General features: G+C 42.0%; 1 long non-coding RNA gene across 1 annotated transcript in view; it reads right to left on the bottom strand.

The window, feature by feature from the left end:
• LOC133069568 (uncharacterized) overlaps positions 1–23,911 on the bottom strand; it is a 110,634-nt gene that overhangs the window by 45,693 nt on the left and 41,030 nt on the right. The gene's annotated exons all lie outside the window — the stretch shown is intronic.

A 23,911-nucleotide genomic window follows, 5' to 3' on the forward strand; every position in this document is an offset into this window, starting at 1 on the left:
GGAGGAGGAAATGGCAACCCACTCCAGTATGTTTGCCTGGAAAATTCCACGGACAGAGGAGCCTGGTGGCCTCCTGGTGGGCTATAGCCCATGGGGTCACAAAGAGTCAGACACAACTGAGTGTCTGAGAAGCACACACTGTTATTGCACTGGAGCCTTGCTGGTGTGATGGTGAGGGGCAGGGGAAAGGGAGGATTCTGGAATCAGCTGATAAGTCATTGTCTTTTAGTGGGCCTGTCTCTGGGCTGTGAAATTCTATACTTCTATTTTTAAGAGTTTAGTGATACAAGGGTCCCTTCCTGTGCCTCCTCCCACCATTCAACCTCTAGTCCTTTTTCTGGCTGCAGCTGTTTCAATCCACTTCCTTAAAACCCTAACTCCTATGACCTTGTTTTCTCCCTTTAAGAGAGTTTGGAAGTGAAACAGAAAGGAAGAGGACAGGGCACAACCATTAGCATATTACTGACTGGAGATGTATTAATACATCTTTTGTACCCAAACATTATTGACTGGAGATGTATCAATACATTTTTAGAAAGTTATACAATTAACACTGCTATTGAAGTTATTAGAGTTTAAAATTGATCAAGGGTTCATTATACTACTTACGATCATCATTATTATTCACATTTTGCTCCATTAGGTTTCTGTTCCAACCTTGTGCATGTTATATACTCAATTTTATTACCATAAAATTTTCAAAAATGACTCACCATGAAATTTTGAGTAAAGAAGGACTGTTCGGTGAATTTTATGCAAGCACTTTCTCTGACTGTCCAAGTGACATGTATACTAGTGTCTCAGAAGATGATAGTTTTTCAGAATTTAGTTCTGACTCAGATGATGTGATTATTAGACTGACACAAAGACAAAAGCCTTAGTAATTGATTCTGATATGGAAAGTGAAAATGAAACTCATAGTGCTAGATATGCCTTTGCTTTTGCAGAAGAGAGGGCTAAAGACATTTCAAGAAAATCAGAAGACTTTACAGGTGTGTCAGGTATAACTACTGAATATAATCACCCACAAAGTGTGAGTGAACTAGCAGAATTAATTTTTGGCTGGTCAAAATAAAAAACAGTAGCTACAGGCATCAGTTTCTGCAAAAATTGCTTGGTCAATAATGAGTTAAAAGAATGACACAATCATTAAGAACAAGACATGACAAAAACTGGTTAGGAACAGTTAAGCCTAAAATGGCAGAAGATTCGACTTCCAACAGACCTTGAGCTTCATTATACACTTACTGTGATACAGCAGCTAAATGACATACCCAGAGGTACCATGTCAGTTCCGAGACCAACCATAAAAGGCCAGGGCCAGGGCCACTCTCACATTCTCAGATGCCCACACTCTGCCTATGGAATGTCTCTCTCTCTAAACAAAGCTGGTTTCACTTTACCGTGGCTTGTTCTTGAATTCCCTGCCAAGGACCCTTACTTCGCAGCCCACCCCAAGGACTCACCCAAGACCTGAGAAATTACCATCCTCCCACACCCCATTTTTCCTACAACACAAGGTCTGGAGGAGACTGGAGTGCAGGAAATTTCCTTGGAGTAGACCTTTGTTATGGAGAGGCTTTGATGTATTTCATTAAAGATTACTCCTTCCCTCCCCCTGCAAGTGCCAAGAGGGGATCTCTCACCATGAGAACTTGGTGGCGTTTAGGGGAATAAAGCCCTTAACACTTAAGGAGACTCCTCTAAGCCTGTGGCCCCAGGATCTTCTCACTCTCAGGCTAGTCCAGACTCAGGCTCTAGCAATTCACCAACATTACCATTTAAGAGTTTCTACCATTTTATGAATCCAGAACAACTCCAGATAGGCAGATCTCTGCTATGACTCTCCAGACTCACCTGTTTCTGCAACCTGCTTTGCAACCTCACTGCTCTGATGGGTCTAAGAGTGCTCATTGACTTCATGGTGTCCAGGTTTTTCACTTTTTCTTGTTTTAAAGACAGAAATGATGACTTCCAAGTTCTTTATATGTCTTAGCTGAAACCAGCAAGGTTTTCCGTTTTCACCTTCCCTAAGCTGAGCTTCCAAAATAGGACAGCTAAAATAAAATGTATAATTAACTTTTCTTTTCTAGCTGGAAAGCAAAGTAAGCAGTATAGTACAGTGTGAACTAAAAAGGGTGGGCTTTGAAGACAGCTTGCCTAGTTCCAAAACCTAACTGCTCTAAGCTTCAAGTACCTAATCAGTAAAATGAGAATAATGAAGTGCCAAACTCAAACCTTTGCAGCAATGAAGGACAATATCTGGCACACAACAAATACTCAATAAATTGCATTAGTATGTTAGTAAAAACATTCCATATATTGGCTGAATCATTGATTCAACTCCACAGCAGGAAATGTCAGTTTAAGAGTCAATAAACCCAAATTCAAATTAGAATGGATTAATCAAAGGTGTTAACAGAGATAAAAAAACAATCTAAATGATAACCTAAAGCAAATAAAGTAAACAGACGGAAAAGGGAGTGGAATTTCCCCCCAAATACTCCACTTTAGCCTTCATCTGCTAATAGGGTAAATATCAAACTGATTTGACAGTTTCTCCAAGACCAAAAATCTTCAGGCCTATTGCAAATGCAGATAAAGTTAAATGAACAGGAAAGGTTGGTTTTCTCTGGTAAAACTTTACTAGTTAGTATCCTGAGTTCAGATAAAATACATTAATACTTCCTAGAAAGTCAAATGCCAGGAACACAGAACTCTACTTTCAAATAGCATAAAGGAAAAGAGAAGTTTAGTGAGACTGTGAGAACACGTTTCAGGTAGGTTTGACCCTTCCACCTGGTAAGAAATATCACATCAGGAAAGTGACATCCGAGCCCCTAAAGAGGCACTCAGGAAAGAACCTGGACAATGACAAATTCTTTGTAGCTAGTAGACAATCAGATACACAGCCAAAGTCTCCAGAACAATCTGAAGGGGCCAAGAGGGTTTAATGTCCCTAAGAGAAGGGCGCAAAGGACTTCTCCACGTCCCTGACAGGATTCATACCCTGATCAAGAGCTATCACTGATCTCTCCGGGGAGGATTTAAAGCTAATAAAACCCACCAATCAGCTGAAACTGGTACTACCTCTGTGAATTAAGCTGTATCCTTCACCTACATTAAGAGGACTTTTAACCTTTGCCTGTGACTTTACAGCTTTCTGTCAATCACTATACAAGCATACCCCGAGTAACTATTTTATAGCAGTCTAGGCCATTCCAGAGCAAGGATAATCACTTAGTCAGAAAAACACCACTAAAAACAGCAACTCTCTGACTTGACAAACAGCTTGGGGAACAAACAGTCCCTTCAAATGTCTCCTCACAAATCTCCAGAGTATCCATGGTGTATGTAAGGTGTGTCTGTGAGGGTCTCAGGATAATCTCAGGGAGCTGTTCCTTCTTTTCTTACACACCACGGAGGCTGATACTGAAGCCATGTCAAAGGGAATCATTCTCACTCTAAGAGCACCTTGAATGAGCCAATTCTACCATAATGATGATCAGTCATCGAGAAGGTCACGTTGCTGCCTAAACTAAAGACACCTTCTTCTGTCAGTGTTACTTTCCCAACAAAGTGATGGAAGGTGTCTCAAATCAAACAACCCATTTAGATTTTACTCACTGTTTCAAGGCCCACTCCAGGGGACTTTGTTTTGATTCCATAGAAGTATGGCAGCATAAGATCCATGTATGCCTGTCTATTCCCTCAGAATGAGAAAGTGCCTCAAAGCCTTAAGGTAAGATCCCCTTAAGATAATGTCCCCTTGAGATAGGCATAGACTACGAACAGAGAGGTCTGGCCATACAAGAAACACTTTTTCATCAGAGACATTCGCATACACCACCATCTGTACTAAACTCAAGTATCCTCTCCCACTCCTTATCAAACCCTGACATTATAGATGTTTTGTCTTTTCCTTTAAGACAAACTAATTATAAAACTTTTGATCTGATACTTATAAATTAAACTAAACTCTAAACACAGGAGAAGCTAGCTGCCATCAAATATTTAACAAAGCCAAGAGAACAGAGCTTTGGTCTCAGCTGGGTTTTTCCTAAAGTGACCTATGTTGAGGAGCTCGGGTTCCGAATGGCATTAAAATCCAGAGAGATTAGAAAAGAGCCCGCAGGGCAGGGATACAGACACAGACATGGAGAATGAGTCTGTGGACACAGCGGGGAAGGAGAGGGCTGGATGAACTGACGCATATGCACTACCACATGTGAAGCAGGGAGCGAGCAGGACCTGTTTCATAGCCCAGGAAGCTCAGTTCGGTGCTCTGTGATGGCCCAGAGGGGTGAGAGGGAGACTCAGGAGGGAGGGGAGTTAAGTATATATATGGCTGACTCACACTGCTGTATTTGTAAACCAATGATATTCCAATTAAAAATGAAAATTTTTTAATTAAAAAAATAAAATCAGCCACAACTTTCAATTCATTTGAAGTATAATGTTTCACAATATCATAGATTGATAGTATAGTTCAAGCTACTAAGAAGTTAAAAATTAACTGTCTCATTCAACACATGAGGAAACTGAGATGCTGAGAGAAAAAGCAAACATATGTATAATCCAAGATTATTACTAAGAACTGTGTCAAGGCACAATACAAATTACTGAGGATGAAATTAATTACTGATCCTCTTCTTTACAGGAAACAAGAATACTAGATTGTTATTAGAAATACTGGTATAGATTAACTGCATTCAATTCCTCTTTATCCTTTCAATATGAAAAGATTTCAACATCTAAAAGATGTTTCCTTTTCTCTGTAAGATGCTGTAATATCCATGAGACCTCTGAAATGGTAAATGCATATTCTATTTTATTCCAGCTTTCATATCAGAACTCACAGAAATCTTAGAATGCTTTTCCTATAGGAAATACAGTTTTATAGTGGCCTTCATCTCACAAATGGAGCTGTTTAATTTAGAGCCAGAGGATGATCCCAGTGTGTTCACAGCACATTTACTGAATTTATAACTATAATGCCTTTGGATATGTATTATACTTATCATGTATTCTACTGATCCATTGAAAATATTTTGCTTCTTACAAGAGGCGCAAGGGGACATTCATAAAGAAATTGAAGTGTGCCTTTTACCTCAAGTTCTAACATTAAATATAATGGATTGGTAAGGCAAATAAAAGACTAAGCCATTATCTGATACTTTATCACTAGTTGTCTATAAGAGAATTCAGTGGTCCTTTTTCTTGATACTTTAATGCAGCTGCCTTTAAAGTAGGGTATGAATGCCCTTGGGGCACATGAGGACATTCCAAGTAGTGTGTGGAAATGGTCAGTTTTAAGGAAATCAGTTTCTAAATCTGACTAACTATGTGTATTCTTTCTAAAACTAACTGCCCACACATTCCCTGAAGTACAAGGCATCATTCAGAATCAACTTTCTTTATTTTCTCTTTTGTAATCTTAGCTCTCCTATTTTACAAAAGAAAATAGTATCATCCTGATGTGTAAAAACTTCCAGACACCAAACAGGGCAATATTGAAATTTGGGTGTTGAATTTTGGGCAAATTGAGTAGCTTTAATGACTGGCAACAACTTCTTATAAATCAGGTGTGTCCAGCTATTTTCTTTTTAGGAAAACTGGAGAAGCACGCCATCAGTGCTGGCAGCTGATCTTGCTCATAATAAATGACCATGTGACTGATGACATATAATTGAAAAGACTCAAAGCAGTGAGTGACACTGCTGTAAGATATCTTCCATTTCCATAATTTCTTCATGGGACTTATATCCTTAAAAATGAAAATCAGGATTCTGAGCCCTCCCTCAATATAGCAATAACTAGTGCTCAACTGAAGATTTAGTAACTGTCTGAGAATTTTAGATCTGTTTATTTCATTAAAACATGCATTTAAGTAATATTTTTATTTTCATATTCAGTAGTTCATCCAAATTTATGTTCTTTTGATCAATTGTATACTAATGACAATTTGAGTCAAGCCTTAAAAAGCAATTGAAAAGATCAATGGAATTAAGAGCTGATTATTTGAAAAGGTAAACAATATTGATAAACCTTTAGCCAGATGCATCAAGAAATGAGAAGAGAGCATTCAAGTCAATAAAATTAGAAATGAAAAAATAAAAAGTTACAACCAACGCCAAAGAAATACAGAGGATCATAAGAGATTACTACAAACAGCTGTATTTCAATAAAATAGACAACTTAGAAGAAATGAGCAAATTCTTAGAAATATACAATCTCCCAAGACTGAACCAAGGAGAAATAGAAAATGTGAAAACACCAATTACTAGTAATGAAATTAAATCAGTAATCAAAAAAAAAAAACTTTCAACAAACAAAAAATTCAGGACCAGATGGCATCACACATGAATTCTACCAAATATTTAGAGAAGAGTTAACATCTATCCTTCTCAAGTTATTTCAGAAAAAATTGCAGAGGAAGGAATACTTCCAAATTCATTCTATGTGATCACCTTGAAACCAAAATCAAAGATACCACAGGAAAAAGAAAATTACAGACAGATATCACTGAAAATAGATGCAAGGTGCTCAAAAAATATTAGCAAGTTGAATCCAACAATAAATTTAAAAAGATCATACAATACAATCAATTGGGATTTATCCCAAAGATTCATTAATTTGTGGATTCTGAGTCAATGTCATAGATCGTATTAACAAACTGAAGAGTAAAAACCATATGATCATCTCAATAGATGCAGATAAAGCTTTTCATAAAATTCAACAGCCATTTATAATAAAACTCTTCAGAAAGCAGTTATAGTGAGAACATACCTCAACAAAATAAAGGCCACATGTGACAAGTCCATAGCTAACATCATACTCAATGGTGAAAGGCTGAAAGCATTTCCTCTAAGATCAGGAACAAGACAAGGATGTGCACAGTCACCACTTCTATTCAACACAGTATTGGAAGTCCCAGCCACAGAAATTAGACAAGAGAAACAAATAAAAGGTATCAAAGCTGGAAAGGAATACGTAAAGTTGTCACTGCAGATGGCATGATACCACACACAGAAAAAATCTCAAGATGCCACCAGAAAACTACTAGAGCTCATCAATAAATTCAGTAAAGTTTCAGGATAAAAAATTAATGTACATCAATCTGTTGTGCTTCTATACACTAATAATGAACTATCCGAAAAAGGAATTAAGAAACAATCCCATTTATAATCACATCAAAAAGAATGAAATACCTAGGAGTAAATCTAAAGGCTTCCCTGGCAGCTCAGCTGGTAAAGAATCCACCTGCAATGCAGGAGACCCCAGTTCAATTCCGGGGTTGGGAAGATCCTCTGGAGAAGGGGTAGGCTACCCACTCCAGTATTCTTGGGCTTCCCCGGTGGCTCAGATGGTGCAGAATCTGCCTACAATGCGGGAGACGTGGGTTCATTACCTGGGTTGGATTGAACCTGGGCTGGATACTCCCTGGAGGAGGGCATGGCAACCCAATCCAGTGTTCTTGTCTGTAGAATCCCCATGGACAGAGGAGCCTGGAAGGCTACGGTCCATGGGGTCGCAAAGAGTCAGACACAACTGAGCAACTGGAGTGGGCTGTCATTTCCTTCTTCTCCAAGGCATGAAAGTGAAAAGTGAAAGTGAAGTCGCTCAGTCATGTCCAACTCAACGACCCCATGGACTGCAGCCTACCAGGCTCCTCTGCCCATGGAATTTTCCAGGCAAGAGTACTGGAGAGGGATGCCATTGCCTTCTCCCAGAATACAGCTAGTTAGTTGCAAAATTAGAACAGGAGCACTGGTCCTTCCCCCTAACCCCAACCCCATTACCAAACCAGAGATTTAGGAATGGAGGACAAGCTTCTGGGTAAATGAAGACACCGAATATTCATAAGTCTTTTGAGTATTCATGAGTTTGTGTTTGATAAGGAAATATGCCTGCACTGACCCCATTTAAACAGGCCGTCTATATTCTGTATTCTGAGGGTAACACTGTTTACCTTCTCATGGTGTTTTTCATACATACATGATTTTTTGGGAAGGAACAAATTGGTAATTATCTTCACTAATGAAATGTGCAATCATTCCAGTTAGATTTTAAATGGGGCACGACTCGCATTCATAAGGCCCACTGAATAAATGCCTATTAGGTACAGTTTAATGGCTTAATGCTTGATTCATGTTTTTCTTCTCTATGGTTGATTCTTACTGCATATTCAGGGTAATTAGGAAATTTGATTTTTCTTCCTGGTGTATATATAATCCCTGTATTCAGAAAGCTCAGCTCAGCAAAATAACAAGATAAAAGTCAAATTTTTTCATGAAAAAAAATTTAAGGACTATATCTATGATGATGATAGGATTGGGGATTTTGGCTAAATGTTCTGTTAGCAAAGGAAATTCTTTTTTCGCTTTAGTAAGGAGCTAACAAATCTTAATTATCACATGCCTCAGAAAATTATTCCTGCAACACCTGGAAAAACCAGAGCATTTCTTTCCCATGTTTAAGTCTAAACTCAAATTGGCAAACTGCATTGATAAATTAATGGAGAAAAGCTTCCAATGAGAGTAAATTATATTTAAAATATTCCTATTATATGTTATTCCATAACAAACAATAGTATATATCAATTTATTAGAATATGACTTCTGTTCAATTTTTTCAAATTTATACACATTGTGTTAGGCTGTGAATGCTGATAACAATGAAGCAAGTCTCTGCTTTTAAAGCATTCAAACTTTTTCTCAATATTGGTTAATAACTTCCAACAGAATAAACTCATATAATGTGCATATATGAAAAATATGTTTTTATATTTACAAAGTTAGGTTAACACTCTTTGCACACATTCAAAGTTTGACTGCTTCTTTATGATTCAGAAGTTATTAAGTTGATGAATAGTAAGGCTTGAGTTATCTGGCAGGTGTAGATTCCACATGCTACTATATTTGCTTACATCATTTTCCCCTTTCTTCTCTTCTATTCTCTCCCTAAAAGAGAAGGAATTAAGTGGATCATGAGAATCTAAGTTTGGTTCACACGAGATCCTCACTTCCACTTTCAAAAGGAGAGCAACTCACATCACTTGCAATGTTAATCAAATGTAAGTTTGCTAATGCTTTTCTCTTCCTTCAGCATTTTCCATATTCCTAAAAAGTACCTCCAAGAGTGAAATAACACTTTAAATGAGCATGCCTGTTTATGTGTTAAAGACAGATGGAGAAGGAGAAAGAAGAGGGATAATTAAAAGGAGATGAGATGGAAAATATATTGACATTTAAATATTCTTTCAAAATGTTCAGTCTACATCCCTTTCATTTGAGCTAAGATGAAAGAGGTAGTGGAGACATTCCTAGTTCTAGTTCCTATCTGGTATCTCCAGTGGGCTTACTATGAGTTGAATGATCTGCCTCTTTAACATGGGAATAAAAAGATAGTAAAATGATGGCCAGGGAAGGAAGGGGAAAACCAAGCAGACATGGTCAGAGGAGTAAGTGCTGGTTTCTGTCTCCTACAGTTAAGGCCAGAGAGTACTTATTTAATTTAGTCATTTATCATTCTATATAGATCAAGAACATTCTATTACCAGAGCCTCTATGAGCCCTGTAACTGCACATTATGGATATACGACAAGAAAGAGAGATGCAAGGGAACATTCTGATGATAGAGAACTATAGATGAGATATGGAAAGAGATACAGGTAGAAAAATAAGAGACTTATGGGAGAAAAATCAAAGTATGCGAACAAGAGAAAAACCTGTAAAGAAGTAGATCCTGTGATAGGATTTAAAAATAAAGACATCTGTCCGAATGTAATAGCAAGACAAAGTTTTTAATCTTCTACTACTTTTGTGTACATGTTTAAGGTCTGTAGCCAAATGCAGGAAGAATAGTGTGTAGAGATGCATTGGGAGTATTATGCGTCAGAAGAGTGTGTGCCTGTGTGTGTGATTTGAGAGTGTGTTTATATAAAAAATTCATAGTTCAGGCCCAAGTCATGGTCTGTTTTTTCAAACTAAGTTGTGGTCCTAGCCTGTACTGAACTGACACATTAGCCAGTTCTATTATGCAAACTGCTTTCTGGAATTCTAAAACTGAAAGTCACACAAGAATTGTCTGCTGAAGGCCTACTCCATCCATTTCTTCCCGTGCCCTAATTCTCAGGCAATTGCAACCCATTAACTTTTCGAGAACTCTCTCTTTCAGGTTTTGCAGGCAAGAAACCCCGCAGCTGGGGTGCCAGTGGCTCAGAATGCAAAAGCTTAACAAGATCCAATCATCACATTATGTCAGCACAACAACATTTGTCAAAGGGTAGTACGTTGTTTTTCCACTCATGTCTATCATACATAAGGATGGTATATACTGTCCCATGCATGATATTGGTGGAAACAAAATGCAGTCAGCAGAGAAAAATTCTCCACATCCTTCAAAATCACTCCCCGCACATCTCTGACCACCCGAGGGCGGCCAGGTCAGAGTCATGTGCTTCAATCCTTTCATGTACATCTCTGCTGTGACTCCTCATGGCAGAATCCAGCCACAGACCAGTTCAGCTGTACAGTCTGTCTTGTAATGTCAGGGATCTCCATCAATATCTCACTTCACTGGCTATGAAGTATCTCACTTCACTGGACATGATTATATTCACAGCTATAAAGTTGAAACAAAGCTGGATATGTAAAGCATCCATTGAAAATCTCTGTTCCTGATTCCTCTTACCATAATTCAACACCTATTTCGAAAGACTCAATGCAAACAGCAACTGAACTGAACTGATTTTGAAAGACTGGACACCACGGTGCACGTTGGTGAACCACTCTTGTAGTTGACAGGAAGGGTAATGCACCTCAGGAGGTTATTTACTGGAACTGTTGGAAGTCTCTTGGCCAGAACCATAGGCTAAAACAATCACCCCATAAACATCAAAAAGGTGGTGAGATGGAAAGAGAAGTAGGTGAATAAATGTGAGGGAGTGTTCAAGTCACTCAGTCATGTCCGACTCTTTGTGACCCAATGGACTACAGCACACCAGGTTTCCCTGTCCTTCACCATCTCCCAGAGTTTGCAAAAACTCATGTCCACTGAGTCCATGAAGCCATCCAACCATCTTGTCCCCTGTTGTCCCCTTTTCCTCCTGCCTTCAATCTTTCCCAGCATCAGGGTCTTTTCCAATGAGTCAGCTCTTTGCATCAGGTGGCCAAAGTATAGCGATTCAGCTTCAGCATGTGCGGCAGACTGGAGGATGAACAGCAACTCTTCCATCTCAGCTCATTTCCCCTCACCTTCCTTACTCGTGGAAGCCAGACTTCTAGGAAGGAAGTGGTACGAAGGTAAGTGGAGTCTGAGCCTCACCAGAGTCCCTGAGGAATGTGGGGGGCGGGGTTGGGAGAAGTACACCCACCCCTCTTCCTGCAACTGTGACACCAGCAACCCCCTCTCAGATGACAATGGGCTCACTGACTCACACAAGCTGGGCTCACAGTACAAATGCACGCTTTTCCCAGGAAGTGTTCTGTTTCCACTTAAGTTTGTTCAAGTTTCCTTTTCTTTAAGCATCTCTGTCTCAGTTTTATCAGCAGATTCCTTCTCGGTTCAGTTCAGTCGTGTCTGACTCTTTGCGACCCCATGGACTGAGCACACCAGGCCTCCCTGTCCATCACCAACTCCCAGAGCCTGATCAAACTCATGTCCATTGAGTCAGTGATGCCATCCAGTCATCTCATCCTGTCGTCCCCTTTTCCTCCTGCCCTCAATCTTTCCCAGTATCAGGGTCTTTTCCAATGACTCAGTTCTTCACATCAGGTGGCCAAAGTATTAGAGTTTCAGCCTCAGCATCAGTCCTTCCAATGAATATTCAGGACTGATCTCCTTTAGGATGGACTGGTTGGATCTCCTTGCAGTCCAAGGGACTCTCAAGAGTCTTCTTCAACACCACAGTTCAAAAGCATCAATTCTTTGGTGCTCAGCTTTCTTTATAGTCCAACTCTCACATCCATACATGACTACTGGAAAAACCATAGCTTTGACTAGACGGTCCTTTGTTGGCAAAGTAATGTCTCTGCTTTTTAATATGCTGTCTAGGTTGGTCACAGCTTTTCTTCCAAGGAACAAGCATCTTTTAATTTCATGGCTGGAGTCACCATCTGCAGTGATTTGGAGCTCAAAAGATCTGTCACTGTTTCCATTGTTTCCCCCTCTTTCTGCCATGAAGTGATGGGACTGGATGACATGATTTTAGTTTTTTGAGTGTTGACATATGGATGACATGTAATTTGAGTGTTTAGTAGAAACACACACACACACAATGAGAAACAGACAAACTGAGAGAGATTCTAAATACTCACATAAATGTCATCCACATGCAGGGGCTATCAAGAGATTTCACTGATCAAGCATGAAATAAAGAAAAGACTGCCCCCGAGAATGAAACTTTCCCATTTCACTCCCATATCTCTAGAAAAAGCACTCTTACGTAAACACATGTGCACACACAGCTTTTCACATCACCTCTGGACACAAACATATCCATATCATCTTCCCCAGGTGCACTGTACTGGATGATATGGGGCCTTAAATGAGCAGGACAGCATCACAGTTCTAATGGACTACAAGACGTGACTTGCCATCATGAGATATCTTACTGTTGGCAGTTCAAGTCCCTGCTGAGAGACTGAGTTGTGGAGCCCAGCAACACTACCTGCAGGGACTCCTTACATTACAGAAACCTGGGCAAGAATTTTACATTCCTTGAACCAGATTTACCTCATCTATAAATTGGGGGACATGGTGATACCTATCTAATGGAGTGATGGTGAGGGTCAAATGAGATTATGAATACAAATACTGGTCAGGGATTCTATCAATGTTGTTGTTTAGTCACCAAGTCATGTCTGACTCTGCTGGGTCCTTAAAAAGTGAATGGGCTTTTTGTGGTGGGAAGAGTAAAATCTTTACCATTAAGTAACCTTGATTTCAGGGGCTTCCCTGGTGGTTCAGCAGTAAAGACCCCACCGGCCAATACAGGAGAAGCAGGTTCCATCCCTGGATCAGGAAGATTCCCTGGAGAAGGCAATGACAACCCACTCCAGTATTCCTGCCTTGGGAATCCCATGGACAAGGCTACAGTCCTTGGGGTCACATAAGAGTTGGACAGGACTTACTAAAAGTGACAACGGCTCTGACTTTAACCCTAGCACTAGTACCAATCTTAAATGATCTTAAGCAAGTTACTTAAGACCTCCTGGGGAATTCCTTGGGGATCCAGTAGTTAGGACTCAAATTTTTCAGTGCTAAGGGCACAGGTTCAAACCCTGGTCAGGAAACTAAGATCTCACAAAACACATGGCACAGCAAAAAAAAGACCAGACCTGCTTCCTCTGTCTACAACCATCCTCTCGGGGGAGGAGCCAAGATGGCGGAGGAGTAGGACGGGGAGACCACTTTCTCTCCTACAAATTCATCAAAAGAATAACTGAACGCAGAGCAAACTTCGCAAAACAACTTCTGATCGCTAGCTGAGGTCATCAGGCGCCCAGAAAAGCAGCCCATTGTCTTCGGAAGGAGGTAGGACAAAATATAAAAGATAAAAAGTGAGACAAAAGAGCTAAGGACGGAGATCCGTCCCGGGAGCTCTTAGGCGGCATTGCTTGGGGTAGGGTCCGGGCCTGAGTGCCCTGAGGACAATCGGCGGGAGCTTCTGTGAGTTGCCAACTTGAACTGTGGGAGACCAAAAGAGAGAGAGTAAATTAACCGGCCCGAACACACTGCCGGCCGTTCGCAGAACAAAGAGACCGAGAGGGTCCAGAGAGGAGCTCGCAGGCTGCGGACCGGCCCAGCCCCGCCGGAGGCAGGAGGCAGGGGGGAGGGGAAGGTCGCGACGAGACACAGGACGCAGGCACCCGACCGGCGCGGGCGGGGACTGGGGCTGGGGACGCGGAGGGCGGAAGGCGCGCGCACCCGACTGGCGCCGGCGGAAACTGAGACTGGGTCCGCGGAGGGGAGGGGGCGCGCCACACCTGGGGAGAGTGCGCCCACCAAGCCCCTCGCTGCCTGGACCGCTCTGACGGGGAAGGCACAGAGAGCAGGCGCAGCTTTTCGTTCCGCGCTTTTGTGGAACACCCGAGGGCTGGAACCTCGCGCAGCGCGGGGCGCGCTCCATATAGAGCGGCCGGGAGCCTGAGCAGCGCAGACGGAGAGAGCAGCGTCGGCCCCTCCCCGCAGCGCCAGCCCATCCCCGCGGCGCAAGCCCCGCCCCGCAGAGCGACGGAACTAGCTACCTGAATAAGAGTCCACCTCCGCCCGCCTGTGTCAGGGCGGAAATGAGGCTCTGAAGAGACCGGCAAACAGAAGCCAAATAAACAAAGGGAACCGCTTCAGAAGGGACTGGTGCAACAGATTAAAATCCCTCTAGGAAACATTGACTACACCAGAGGAGCCTGTAGATATCGAGAAGCGTAAGCTGGAACGAGGAGCTATCTGAAACTGAGCCGAACCCACACTGACCGCAACAGCTCCAGAGAAACTCCTAGATATAATTTTACTTTTTTCTCTTTTTTTTTTTTTAATTTTTTTTAATTTTTTTCTTTTTTCTTTTTTCTTTTTTCTCTTTTATTTTCCTTTAAAATCCCCTATTACTCCCCCATTACTCCTTAACTTTCATTTCCATAGACTTTTACAATTTTTTAATTAGGGGGAAAAAAACAAAAAAAAAAAAAAATTTTCTTTTTTTTTTTTCTTTTTTTTCTTTTTCTTTCTTTTTTTTCCTTTTTTTTCTTTCCTTTTTCTCTTCTATTTTCTATTTTTCTCTTATTTCTTTTAAAGTCCTCTAGTACTCCTCTACTACTCCTTAATTTTCATTTTCAATACACTATAACCTTACAACCATCCTCTCAACGGGGGTGACTGCAAAGAAGAGACACGAAGACACGCAACTGTCCTCTCAACGGGGATGATGCAAAGAAGAGACACGAAGACACGCAACTGTCCTCTCAATGGGGGTGATGCAAAGAAGAGACATGAAGACACGCAACCGTCCTCTCAACGGGGGTGATGCAAAGAAGAGGCATGAAGACACGCAACCGTCTTCTCAATGGGGGTGATGCAAAGAAGAGACACGAAGACACGCAACCGTCCTCTCAACGGGGGTGATGCAAAGAAGAGACACAAAGACACGCAACCATCCTCTCAATGGGGGTGATGCAGAGAAGAGACACGAAGACACGCAACTGTCCTCTCAACGGGGATGGTGCAAAGAAAAGACACGCAACTGTCTTCTCAACAGGGATGATGCAAAGAAGAGACACGAAGACACGCAACTGTCCTCTCAACAGGGATGATGCAAAGAAGAGACACGAAGATACGCAACTGTCCTCTCAACGGGGATGATGCAAAGAAGAGACATGAAGACACGCAAAGCACCAGAGAGCACTGGGCTATTACATCATTCACCATTCATTAAACTTCCCAATGAAAGGACAGAAATGTTTAAGAAGACCTAAAAGTCCCCAGGCAGAGGCAACACACACAAAAACAGACTGCAAGCCCCTTTATTTGCTCTCTGCACGCATGGGCCCAGCCAGCCAAATTGGAAGAAATCTCCCTCTTCCTTACCTCCTATGTATCAAATCTTGAGCATTCTGCTTTTATAAATCTCTGTCTGCCTTCTCATTGCTATCACAGCCACCAGGCACAGACCCCTTCCCATCCTGGGCTTTCTCAGCCAGTTGAACAGCCTCTCAGACTCACTCCAGGCCATTCTCTACCTAGCAGCAAGAATGATGTTCTAAATTAAAATTCAGGCATGTCACACCCCTGATTAAATCCCTTCCGAAGCTCCCCAGTAGTCCAGGGGATAAAATTCAAACCTCTCAATGACAGCCCAGCCAGCTTCTGTTTCCTCTGCCACTATTTCCTGAGTGGGCTAAAGGCATCATCCTCTGCTCCCAAATGTCACCCATGCTCCCTCAAGCAGGAGCCCTCTTCTCTTCACCTAAGAAGATGCCCCTCTACCCTCAAGTGAAACACGGCTTCCTCGGGGAGGCTTTCTCTGACTCTGCACCAGCTTACAGAGCACCCACTACGTGCTGTGGCGGCATCGTCTGCTGCTCCAACACAGACTCCATCCAACCCACTTCACTTACATTATTCAGCTAATTCTGACTTTCCCATAGATAAGTTCCTTTACTGCATGTTCCTTCTTTATCAAAGTGTCCTACAAGCATGCAACTTGAAACCGAGAGCAATGAGAGACTCATTTAATACATTCCAGTCTTTGATGGGTTTGTAATTTTCTTTCAGTACTCCTGAGTGAACAAAAAAACCTGAAAATCCCTTCTAATTTTCTCCCCCTTCTTTTGGAAAATGCCAAGAGAAGAATTAAAAATTATGGTCATTCTCCTCCCCCTTAACTCTTCAGTTCCAGTTTTACTCTTTCTTCACAGAGGTATCAATTCTGGGCTGCAAGCAAAGATGTTTTATACAACCTACAGATAACTCCTTAGAAGTCAGTAAGGAGAAACAAATGTGAAAGGAGTGTCTCTTGGGCTCAAATTCACACCCACCACTTCAGCAGCTGCTGGGTATGAAACACTCCATCTCCCCCAGGTTTGGTATCCCCCCACCCCCCATCCAAATGAAGAGGACCCACAGGGACACCTGGAGCAGAGCACCCCGGAAGGCAGCAGAGGAGCGCGCCCAGGGCTCCAGGCAGCCATCCATGTCACCCAGGTGAAAATCCACCTCTGGAAGAAGACACAAATTGTCCCCTCAGAGAAATATTAGATTGGCTCCACCGCTCTTTCTGGCATATCGTACCCTAATTTCTTCTCCTCTCTCTTGAAATGCCATGCTCAGAAATCTTCCCCCTCGGGGGTAAGCAATGCAAGTCAAACATCAACAGCATCACTCTGTGTTCCCTGCAAAGGGAGGAGAGCCAGGGTTCCCTTGAGGGGCTTCCCTGGTGGTTCAGGGGTAAAGAGTCTGTCTGCAATGCAGGAGGTGTGGGCTCGATCCCTGGCTCAGGAAGATCTCCGGCAGAAGGAAATGGCAATCCATTCCAGCATTCTGGCCTGGAGAATCCCATGGACAGAGGAGGCTGGCGGGCTACAGTCCAGGGGGTCGCAGAGTCTCAGCAGGCCCTAACAGAAGGGACAGACTTTGAAAGAGCAGGAAGCACACAGGTGGAGGTAAGAACGCCCAAAGTGAGGCTGCGGGAGGGAGGGCCTGAGCTGTGCTGCCTCTGGGTCACCCTCACTGTCCTGACACTTAACGGGACCCCTCGTGCTTCTCATGTCCTGGTCCCGGGGCCACAGGGACGGCCTCCTGGAGGGCTCCCTTCTCCAGAAGCAACACTGTTTCCAATAGTGCAGGGGTTTTTCTTTATTTTAAAAGCCCAAAGACTGAAGACATTTAGTCTGAACTGAAAGCACTGTTGAGACTAATACAGACCAACCATGAAAGAAACCTGAATGTGAATATATTTGTCTCTCATTTCCAGCATCTCCTGTGGCCAAATTTCTTGAGTGTGTTCTTCTGAGAGGCATCTTAACAGCTCTTAGAAGAAGAAAAGGATATTTTCTCAACATCAGTGATGAAAACCCAAGTGAGAAAATGTAGACAACGTTGACAGTTTTTCACATTTACTTCCACAAAGAAATAAATCCCAACTACATCTCGATCAGCAAGAAAGATCACTTGAAAAATTTATGTGTTAGTACCAGGAACATGCAATTTCTATTTTTTGGACTAATAATGTTTATTAAATATGCTTCCCACTGCTCTGTATTATTAATTTATACTTTATTATTTCTTAGGTTACTAGGCTTATTATGCTTTTTTTATGGACTTTTAAAGAGCTGATTATATAGTTTTTCAGTTAATTAGGTCACTTTGTAATACTGGGATATGAAAGGCATTTTTTTAAACAATAAAGGAAAACATTTCCTATGTGTGATGACAATCTAGTAAATCATTTAACAATTTGATTTGCTGGAAAAAATGCCAAGTGTTATCATCAGTCACTTTTCATAGTTGGATAGCTTACTAAATATAGAAAGAAAAAATATAACACATTAATCCATTAATGTGTTCTGAAAAAAAAAAATCAGGATTTCAGCTTTTTCAATAAGAGGGCATATCATTTATCTAACATTTATGGTAAACACATTTGGGGGTGTCTGCCTAAACCATGGCCCCTATTCTAGAAACTGCTCCCCACCTACAGTGTGTGTGAGCCACTCGGTCATGTCCAACTTTTTGTGACCCCATGGGCTGTAACCACAGGCTCCTCTGTCCATGGGATTCTCCAGGCAAGAATACTGGAGTGGGTTGCCTTCTCCAGAGGATATTCCCGATCCAGGATCAAACCCAGGTCTTCTGCATTGCAGGCATATTCTTTACCATCTAAGGCAACAGGCCTCACTGAAAGGCGAGCCTGGATCTCCAAATATATATTACAAGACCACTGTTCTTGTGGCCACAACAGATTAAATTAGATGTGGGCGTCTGACTCAAGGAAGTCTTAGCCACAAGCTGAACCAAGACAATCAGTTCTCTCCCAAGAATTTAAACACATTCAAATCTTACCCAGAGATAGAGGATACTTATGGTGGACACATGAATAAAGACCGCAGTGATCTATGTGGGGTCAGGTAGCTTTGATGAATAAGCAGAGAACATGATAGAGAGATATGGAAGAACAATACAGATATCAACAAAAAAGCTGAGACTGAGGAGACTTCTCTGGTGATCTAGTAGTTAAGACTCTGTGCTCCCAACGCAGAGGGCACAGATATAGTCCCTGGTTGGGGAATTAAAATCCAGCATGCCATGTGCATGTGGCAAACTATGAAACAAAAGAAATAAATATACTAGTTGTTTTAAAAAAACAGGAAAGAAAAGCAGAGACTGAAAAAAACATTATTTAGAGGAAAGAGTAAGATGGGAAATAGCTTCATAGTCTCCAGATCTAAGGATGTGGGGTCTGAGTTATACACACTTTACACCCACAAGTATAATCTATACCCACATCCCCATTAGCTCACATCTCTGCACATTTTGTGACACAGATATGGCTGATTTTCTTTAAGTTTCCCTTTTTCCCCAATAAATTTTCTTTTCATTTAATCTAGAGAGTGAATTTCTCTTGCATGCAAAAAAAAAAAAAAAAAAAAAAAAATCCCTGGTCAAAACAGCACAAAATCCTTGCATTTTGGGAAAGTAAACATTTTCCTTTAATGAAACTATTTTTGGAAAAATCAGTGACACATAAAGAAAAATCTGTTTATCCAAATTGGTCCTTTTAAGCTATAGAAACACCATGAACAGAATAAAATATTTGAGTCAATTTTCTTTTGCCTTGTTTCTTTTATCACTTACAAGAGTTAACCATTGATTAGTGGATCAGAAAATGCAAAGATGGACCCAATCATGTGAACATAAACCAGCTTGCTGTGTAGTGAGCAGAAGCTCCAAGCTGTAGCATTTGATGTTTCCTGTCATGTAAATATTCCCACTATGCCCAGTTTCAAGTTTGCATCAGGAAACACAGAAGCCCACACAAGCCAGCTCCATCACACTCCCCTGGATGCATTCAGTGAAGAACACTGTAAGGCAAAATATTTAACATGATTGGCTGAGCTGATCCACCTCTCACAGGTGTTGAGTAACTAGCTTATGGTCATAAAATAACTGGCTAAGCATGGACTCCCATCATAGTGGCCTGATTTATCCAACTGAGTGAAAGTACTGAACATACCTTACTAATTAACGTCTTTACACCAATATCTTCTACTAAGTAAATCCTACCCCCAAAATTGCAAACTAAGAACTATAAAAATAAAGCTAGTTATCCCTAGTGTTCAGAGTGTGTGTGTGTGTGTGTGTGTGTGTGTGTGAGTCACTCAGTCATGCCCAACTCTTTACTACCCCATAGACTGCAGCCCATCAGGCTCCTCTGTCCATGGGATTTTCCAGGCAAGAATACTGGATTGAGTTGCCATTTCCTTCTCCAGGGGATCTTCCTAACCCAGGGATTGAACCCAGGTCTCCTGCACTGCAAGCAGATTTTTACTTTTGTTAAGGCCCTAGATCAAAGCAAAAACAATGAATCCTATTGGTTTCAAGGGAGTCAAGATTCTAAACCTAAATATATGGTAGCTTATCAATTGCAAGTTAATTTAATTTTCATGAAGTAGAATTTATACCCAACATCCCTTGGAAAGAATGTTCAAACTAGTGCACAACTGCACTCATATCACACACTAGGAAGGTGATTCTCAAAATCCTTCAAGTCATGCTTCACCAGTATGTGAACTGAGAACTTCCAGATGTTCAAGATGGATTTAGAAATGGCAAAGGATCAGGGAGGTAGGGGTGGAGGGTCACAAGATAGCAGAGGATTAGGATGGGGAGACCACTTTCTCCCCTACAAGTTCATCAAAAGATCATCTGAATGCTAAGTAACTTCCATAAAACAACTTCTGAACACTGGCAGAGGACACCAGGCACCCGGAAGGGCAGCCCATTCTCTACGAAAGGAGGTAGGATAAAACACAAAAGACAAAAAGAGAGACACAGGCGTTCAGGATGGAGACTTGTCCTGGGGAGGGAGTCATGAAGGAGGAGAAGTTTCCACACAGTAGGAAACCCTCTTACAGGCGGGTCTGTGGGGAGTTTTGGAATCTCAGAGGGCAACAAAACTGGGAGGGAAAAAGAAAAAACAAAAAACCCCACAGAATATGCACCTAACCACAACTCCCAGCAGAGAAGTAGCCCAAATGCTCGCATCTGCCACCAGCAAGCAGGGCTGAACAGGGAGGCACGTGTTGCATCATCAGTGCTTAGGGTAAGGACCAGACCTGAATGCCCTGGGGACAATCTGAGGGAGCTAACGTGAGATAGCAACACAAACTGTGAGATTCCAGAGAGAAAAAAAAAGAGAGAAAAAAAACTTTCCCATGAAAGGCTCTAATGTGCAACCTGGCCTGCTCACAGAACAAAGGATTGAGCAAATAACAAAGGAGAGCTAGCTGGCTGCGGACTGGCCCCTCTGCCCACCAGAGGCAGAGAGGCAGGTGGGCAACAGCCAGAGCTGGAGGGTGAGGGGCAATCTCGGCCCCAGAGACGGCACCTTCCACCAAGCTGTGAGCAGGCTCCCAGTTGCTAACCACGTCTTCCTGGGATCCTGGATGGTTGACATCCACCAGGAGGGTCACAGCCCGAGATCAGCTCCACAGATGAGACACAGGGCCCACCTGAGCCGGTGCTCTCGTGGTGCACCCAGGAAACCAAGCAGCCAGGAGATGGTTAAGACACACCACACACCTGGGACAGTGTGCTCGCCAAGCACCTGGTCACCTGCACTGCTCAGACCTGGGCCGGGCACAAAACGCAGGCCCAACCAAGTCTGTGCCCTTGCGGAGTACCCGAGAACCTGAACCTGAGCAGCTTAGATCTGGGAAGTGCACGCAACCCAGGGCCCGCTTTGGACAGTGCCCCTGCAGAGTACCCTGGAGCCTGAGCAGTGTAGACCGGGAAAGCACACACGCCGTGAGCAGGGGCAAACCCAGTGTGGTCCAGACACTGCGAGCACTACCCCCACACACCAGTGACATCTGTTTGCAGGGCTCCTCCCTCCCCACAGCACAACTGAGCAAGTGAGCCTACGTAAGTAACCACCTTCACCCCCCTGTGCCAGGGCGGAAATTAGACACTGAAGAGACTTGCAAACAGAGGAAGCCAAAATAAAGAGGGAACTGCTCTGGAAGTGACAGGTACAACAGATTAAAACCCTGTAGTTAACACTGACTAAGCATTGGAGGGGACCTGGAGACCTTGAGAAGAAGTATAAGCTGGAACAAGGAACTATCTGAAACTGAACTGACCCCATGCTGCCCACAACAGCTCCAGAGAAATTACTAGATATATTTTTACTATTGTCACTTTTTAATTTTTTTTTAATTTAAGCTTTTATTACTTCTTTAATTTTCATTTTTATAAACTACTACTACTTTGCAAAAAAAGAACCTATTTTCAAAGCAAATTTCATATTTTTTTAATAATTTTTGTGATTGATTTTGTTTTGTATTTTTAATATTGTATTTTTGAGAGTCTAACCTCTAGTCTAGATTTTTAATCTTTGCTTTTTGGTATTTGTTATCAATTTTGCACCTTTAAGAATCTAATCTTCAGTATCCATTTTCACTTAGGGATGTGATTACCTGCTTGATTGCTCTCTCCCCTTTTGACTCTCCCTTTTCTCCCTCAGGTCACCTCTATCTCCTCCCTCCCCCTTCGCTTCTCTATTTAACTCTGTGAATCTCTCTGGGTGTTCCAGGCTATGGAGAACATTTGGGGAACTGATTACTGGCTACACTGGTCTCTCTCCTTTTGACTCCCTCTCTTCTCCTTCTGGCAACCTCTATGTCCCTCCTCCCTCTTCTCTTCTCCATGTAACTCTGTGAACCTCTCTGAGTATCCCTCACTGTGGAGAACTGTTTCACCATTAACCTAGATGTTTCATCATCTGTGCTGTATGGATAGAGAAGTCTTTAGGCTACTGTAAGAATAAGACTGAAAGCCAGAGGCAGGAGGCTTAACTCCAAAACTTGAGAACATCAGAGAACTCCTGATTCCAGGGAACATTAATAGATAAGAGCTCCACCCAAGAGCCAACAAGTTCCCGAGCAAGAAATACCAGGCTAATTCTCCAGCAATACAGGAACACAGCCCTGAGCATTAGAAGACAGGCTGCCCAAAGCCATGCCAAACCCATGAGACATCCAAAACTCACTACTGGACACTTCACTGCACTTCAGAGAGAAGAGATCCAGCTCCACCCTCCAGAACACAGACTCAAGCTCCCCTAACCAGGAAACTGTGACAAGCCACAAGTCCAACCCTACCCAAAGGGGGCAGGATCCACACTAAAGAGGAACCACAAACTTCCAACCTGCAGAAAGGGCACCCCAAACATAGCAATTTAAACAAAATGAAAAGGCAGAGAAATATTCAGTAGGTAAAGGAACATGATAAATGCCCACCAAACTAAACAAAAGAGGAGGAGATAGGGAGTCTACCTGAAAAATAATTCAGAATAATAATAGTAAAGATGATCCAAAATCTTGAAAACAAAATGGAGTTACAGATAAATAGACTAGAGACAAGGATTGAGAAGATGCAAGAAATGTTTAACAAGGACCTAGAAGAAATAAAGAAGAGTCAATCAATAATGAATAATGGAATAACTGAGATCAAAAGCACTCCGGAGGGAACCAACAGTAGAATAATGGAGGCAGAAGATAGGATAAGTGAGGTGGAAGATAGAATGGTGGAAATAAATGAAGCAGAGAGGAAAAAAGAAAAAAGAATTAAAAGAAATGAGGACAACCTCAGAGACCTCTGGGACAATGTTAAACACCCCAACATTTGAATCATAGGAGTCCCTGAAGAAGATGACCAAAAGGGCATGAGAAAATACTTGAGGACATAAGAGTTGAAAACTTCCCTAAAATGGGGAAGGAAATAACCACCCAAGTCCAAGAAAATAAGAGAGTCCCAAACAGGATAAACCCAAGGTGAAACACCCCAAGAAACATATTAATCAAATTAATGAAGATCAAACACAAAGAGTAAATATTAAAGGCAGCAAGGGAAAAGCAACAAATAACACACAAGGGGATTCCCATAAGGATAACTGCTGATCTTTCAATAGAAACTCTTCAGGCCAGAGAGAATGGCAGGACATACTTAAAGTGATGAAAGAGAAAAACTACAACCCAGATTACTATACCCAGCAAGGAACTCATTCAGATATGAAGGAGAATTCAAAAGCTTTACAGACAAGCAAAAGCTGAGAGAATTCAGCACCACCAATCCAATGCTTCAACAAATGTTAAAGGATCTTCTCTAGACAGGAAACACAGAAAATGTGTATGAA

The sequence above is a fragment of the Dama dama genome, chromosome 14, assembly GCF_033118175.1.
Source record: "Dama dama isolate Ldn47 chromosome 14, ASM3311817v1, whole genome shotgun sequence".
Lineage (NCBI taxonomy): Eukaryota > Metazoa > Chordata > Mammalia > Artiodactyla > Cervidae > Dama > Dama dama.